Source organism: Asparagus officinalis, chromosome 2 (genome assembly GCF_001876935.1).
Source record: "Asparagus officinalis chromosome 2, Aspof.V1, whole genome shotgun sequence".
In the NCBI taxonomy this organism is placed as follows: domain Eukaryota; kingdom Viridiplantae; phylum Streptophyta; class Magnoliopsida; order Asparagales; family Asparagaceae; genus Asparagus; species Asparagus officinalis.
This window is the reverse complement of record NC_033795.1, coordinates 74462352-74468415: the sequence shown is the minus strand read 5'-3', so window position 1 is coordinate 74468415 and position 6064 is coordinate 74462352.

Sequence of the window (6064 nt, the reverse complement as noted above, 5' to 3'; positions counted from 1 at the left end):
ACAAATAAAATCTTCCTTCAAATCCATTAATGAGGTATCAACTTCTAAACCTTTGCAATTACTTCATCTTGATTTGTTTGGTCCTATGCGTGTTACCTCTCTTGGAGGCAAACACTATGTTTTTGTGATTATTGATGATTTTTCACGTTTTACATGGACAATATTTCTTACAAATAAAAATGATTATTTTGAAGAATTTTCTAACCATGTCAAACGAATTGAAAATGAAAAAGATTTGAAAGTTGTGAAAATTAGAAGTGATCATGGTTGTGAATTTCAAAATGAATTTTTCTATGATTTTTGTGTTCATCATAGTATAACTCACTTGTTTTTCGCTCCTAGAACACCACAACAAAATGGTGTTGTTGAACGGAAAAATCGCACCATACAAGAGATGACACGCACTATGTTAAATTCATTTGATTTACCAAAATATTTTTGGGCCGAAGCCGTCAATACGGCTTGCCATGTTTTAAATCGTGTTTTGATTAGACCAAAGCTTAAGAAAACTCCTTATGAACTTTTTTATGGAAAAACTCCTTTTATTAGTTATTTTCGTATCTTTGGTTGCAAATGTTTTATTTTAAATACAAAAGATCACCATGACAAATTTGATTCTAAAATTGATGTTGGTATTTTCTTAAGTTATGCACCTCGAAGTAAGGCTTATAGGGTCTTCAATAAACAAAGTCTCGTTGTTAAAGAATCTATAAACGTTACTTTTGATGAGACTAATGTTGGTTCTCAAGTTGTTTTACCTAGGAAAGATGATGATGATGATATTGAGGGAGGATTGGACTTATTACAAATCAAAGATACTCCCTCTATAGAAGCTCAAAAGGATGTGGATAGCTCAAATGACAATGAACAAATTGAACCGCCTAAAGCTTGGAAATTCACATCAAACCATCCAAAGGAACAAATTATTGGGAGCCCTTCAAAAGGAGTCATTACTCGCTCAAAAGCCTTGAGTGAGTGTGGTAATGTTGCTTTCCTATCTCAACTAGAACCTAAAAAGATTAATGATGCTCTATTGATAGGGGGAGCTCATAGATAGGGGGAGCACCTATCTATAAACTATCTTTATTACTATTATTTTTTGCTCTTATATAATGGTTGGTTGTCATCATCAAAAAGGGGGAGATTGTTAGCCCTTATGTTTTGATGATGTTTTACAACCATCATTATCGGTACTAATGGATTTTTAAGTACAAATGTAGTGAAATCATATATCAAGCTTGTTAGTACCACTAATGGAGGATTGGATGGAATATGCGCTACAACGATGATATCCAAAGGAGGAGGAGGCATAGTGATGAAGCAACGTTATTTCAAGAACAACAAATTCAAATAGAAGCTTCATCAAATTCAAGCTATATCAAGACTCAAGCATTGCATTCTATATGAGGATATTAGTTATCTTTTGTTTTTCTCTCTAGTGCTAGAATGTAGGCAAAGAGTTATTGACTTCACTTGAAGCTATTGGGATATCACACACACGTTTTCGTACTTATGTTTTTAACCGTTTTTTCACAAAATACTATTGTTCAAATGTATGAGGACCTATCTGCAAAATTTCTTTTCCAAACAGTTTTTGTTTAGCATTAAAAACTTTTTGCAAAGTTTCATAATTTTCAGAGGTCAAATAAATATTTTCCAAATATTTTAGTTGAGTCAAAAATACAGTATTTTGGGATGTATCAGAATGCGGTCGACCGTACCGGTCGACCGCACCAATGTTCATTCCTCACTGGGAAGCAGAGAGTTCATCGGTCGACCGTCGCGGTCGACTGAGAGCTTCCTTCGGTCGACTGCACCGGTCGACCAGACAAGTCTCTGCTTGTTTTTCTAGTTTTCGACCTGTATAGCGGTCGACCGAAATTTCCGTCGGTCGACCATCGTATTATTCAAACGGTCTTTTTGGTCCTTTTTCAGCGCCGCTCAGTACAGATCTCAGCGATGATTTTGTTCCAGATTTTGGGGGATTAAGGGATGGGTTTAAATAGCTGTTTTTCTCCTATTTAAACTCCACCTCTTCTTCTTCCTCAGTGTCCCAGCTTTTGCAAAAACCAGTGACGCTGTTTTTCTCAGAGCTTAAATTTTCAAAACCTGTTTTCACTAAGTTTTTGTGTGTTCACTTCCCAGCTTCAGTGTGCTCTTTCTCTTTGCCATAGGGACGTTGTAAAGAGAGAGTCTTACACCATTTTTACTATCTTGTGAGTGTGATCTTGTGTAGATCAACTGTGAGGGAGTGTGATCTTGTGTAGATCAAACTGTGTAGTGTGAGATCGTGAGGGGATCGCTGTGTAGACAAAGTTCCGGCTTCCAAACCGGATTGTGTAGTGGATTTCTCCTCGAGAGTGGGGAGCGGGAACGTAGGTCAGCGGACCGAACCTCGTTAACATATCGCGCGTCACAGGATAACGATTCCTAACTCTATCTCCTCTATTTTGATTGCATTAGAATTCTGTGGTGTGCTTGTATTGTTTTTATTGCATAATTATAGCCTCTTGACCCTAATCACCCCCCCCCTCTAGGGTCCAATAATGTGCTCCATGAATTCCCAATAGGCCCTGATATTGGCGGTTAACCTTAGTGATTCTCCTGCACCTGTTAGAGCAACTTTTTCCCTGCAAATGGATTTCGAATTTGTAAGTTCAATAAGACCTATGAACTCATATTAGACCTAACAGTAACGGGAACAAAATAAAGCTAACGCGCATGTTCAATAGAACTAACATTGGACCCAAACTAGAACTAACATTGGTCTCAAACTAGAACTAACATTGGACTCAAACTAGAACTAACATTGGACTCTAACTAGAACTAACAATATTGGGGTAAAACCTAACCATTGCCGTTGCCGAATACTGAATAACATAACACTTACTGTTTTTTTGAGGGGGGTTTGTTGGTACGACCAGCCATTGTCGTTCCCCTTTTCTAGTCTCGACATTGTATTGCCTCCTTTTTATTTCGATTAGGGTTTGTGTAGCTTCCTCCGTGCTGCCAACCGCAGATGAACCGTCGTTGTTCTTCGACTGGGCTTGATAAACGACCTCGTAGTCATTACTGTATTCTTCCTTGGACGACATTTTCCCGACGAAAACCCTAGAACTATTGAAATCCGTACAGCAATTAGAAAGATAAAGAGTTTTTGAGGCTCCAAGGTGGAAGAGAGAGAAAGAGAGGAAGAGTACCTAAAAAGGAATGGGGCGCATTAACTGCTCAGTCCCATCAGAGGGGCAAGATCGTAACTTCTGCTGGGCTTTTTCTGCAAAAAGATACTTCGGGGCCTCATCACAAATACTATGCGTATTTGGGGCTTATACACATGAGGCAAAGTACAAGGGGGCTAGTCACACGAAGTTTACACTTTTGGGGCCTGGACACATTTTTCCCTATTTAAAATCATACTAGTTTCGTCATTAGCAATTACTAACATATTAATATATAATAATAATTATTATTAAGTTAATATTTTGGATCATTTTACTCATCTTCTTTGTTGGTCTCACGTGAATTTTCTCATGTATGAATTTAAATGGATTTCCGATCGTATTAGCAGGTATGCATTTGCTATAGAGTATAAAAGTTCTTTGATATGTCTATTAGACCTACGTCCTAAATTATAAGTTGGAATTTTTCATATGTTTGTTAGATCAAAGTTCTAAAATTTATAAGGCATAACTAAATTTAATGCATTATCAAGTTTGATATCAGTCTACAAAATATTATCTTCATTTTATCATCATCAAGTAGAGGTTTAAAAATACGATCTTATTTTGTGCAATAAATTATATGGTACCCATGAACTATTTCACAAATGAATTAGTAAAAACATAAAACTATTTCTCGAAAAAAAATAAAGACATAATCCCAAATGAAATAATCAAATTATTTGACCACATGCAAGACACGTGCATCACACATAGTAAAATAAAAAGTCCTACTGAAGCTTGCCCATAAGCATGAAGCAGTTGTTTATGATCATTGCTTTGAATTTGAGAGCAACAGAGCTTGACAACTACCTAAAATAATGAGATCAACAGTAACTTTTATTTTTATATTAAACATCTAAACATCAATATTAATTGATATTTAACATGTACAATATCCTCAAGGAGATGCAATCAAAGACCCCTAATAAACATGGAATTCTTAACTAATAAAGAAAACATGAAGATAAATTTTGGACAAATTTTGAAAATCGACCGTTTTTCAAAGTTAATCGCAAAATCGACCGTTGAAATTTTTTTTAGCAAAATCGACCCTTTTCTGCACGGGACTGCTAGTCCCGTGCAGAAAAGGGTCGGTTTTGCAATTTTTCAAACTGCACGGGACTGCTAGTCCCGTGCAGTGCGGTTCTGCCCCCCACCCGACCCCAATCAACTTTCTCTCTCCTCCAACAATCCCCTCCTCCGTAAATCTCTTCCCATTCTCCAGACCCACCAACATTTTCCCCTCTTCTCCTCTTCCTCCTCCTCCTCCTCTATCACACCATCATCATCCATCAATGGAGACGATGCCAGCACTGCCGCTAACTCAGCCGCCGCCGTTCCAATTCTACAAGAGGACAGCGAGCGGCCCATTGTTAGTTCCAGGCATACCGACGCCTATGCCGCCATTGAGCTCGCTTTGGATTCTGTTGTCAAGATCTTTACCATCTCCAGCAGCCCCAACTACTTCCTCCCTTGGCAGAACAAATCTCAGAGGGACAGCATGGGTTCTGGTATTTCCAATTAATTCCATTCAAAATCTTAGCTTGCTATCCGAGTTTTGTTTATTGGAATGGGTTTTAGTAAATTTGATAGAGACGCACATGTCTCCATTGATGGATGATGATGGTGTGATAGAGGAGGAGGAGGAGGAGGAAGAGGAGAAGAGGGGAAAATGTTGGTGGGTCTGGAGAATGGGAAGAGATTTACGGAGGAGGGGATTGTTGGAGGAGAGAGAAAGTGGATTGGGATCGGGTGGGGGGCAGAACCGCACTGCACGGGACTAGCAGTCCCGTGCAGTTTAAAAAATTGTAAAACCGACCCTTTTCTGCACGGGACTAGCAGTCCCGTGCAGAAAAATGTTGATTTTGCTAAAAAAAAATTTCAACGGTCGATTTTGCCGATTAACTTTGAAAAACGGTCGATTTTCAAAATTTGTCCATAAATTTTTACATTAAACTTTAACAGACAACATAATTAGTATTAAACGTATTTTACTTTTTTTATTTTTATAATTGTATTAAACATATGATCATCAACATTGATGTTCAACCCATGATCCTCAAGCCATCAAAAGTTCACCAAAATAATGAAAAAAAAAAGGTCTAACAATAACATCAAATTCAAGCCAATGATTATTAGCCTCCTAAGAATTTTCAGATTACTATCCTATTAACGTCCATTAGCAATAGTATATTCCAAATCGAAAGGGAATCATCCGACTTCACTTTCAACTGCTAGGCGTTTTTCACCAATCCTTGTCCTCCAAATGATTCCAAAATGTGAAAGTGCTCTATGTAGATAAGGATTGCCTTCAAATTCCTCTTTAGTACTTTGTTGTACCCTACATTGAATTTTCAGATCATAATAAGACAAAAGAGCATCTCTCACACCATAGTATACATTAACAGATATTTTAATTCAACAAGTAGCAAATTCTCTCACTCGGATGCTAAAGACAATACTACACCATGCTTCCTTCATTACACTTTAAAAAAAGGGAACACAACACATATATAGCTAATATATATCATAGTATATATTATATATATATATATATATATATTATATGAGCTATATATCAGTATATCACTAGGTATATGTTATAGATTCAACAAGCGTGCAAATTGTCTCATCATGATAAATAATACTATATATAATATACTATAATGATATATATATATACTAATTCACAGTAGGAGAATTCTGCTCGACTTGGATGCATAAGACATACTGACAGACATGCTTGCTTATGACGTACAAACTGTTAAGAAAAGGGAAGCAGAGAATGTATCTATACCTTATATATATATATATATACTATATATATATAGTATATATTATAT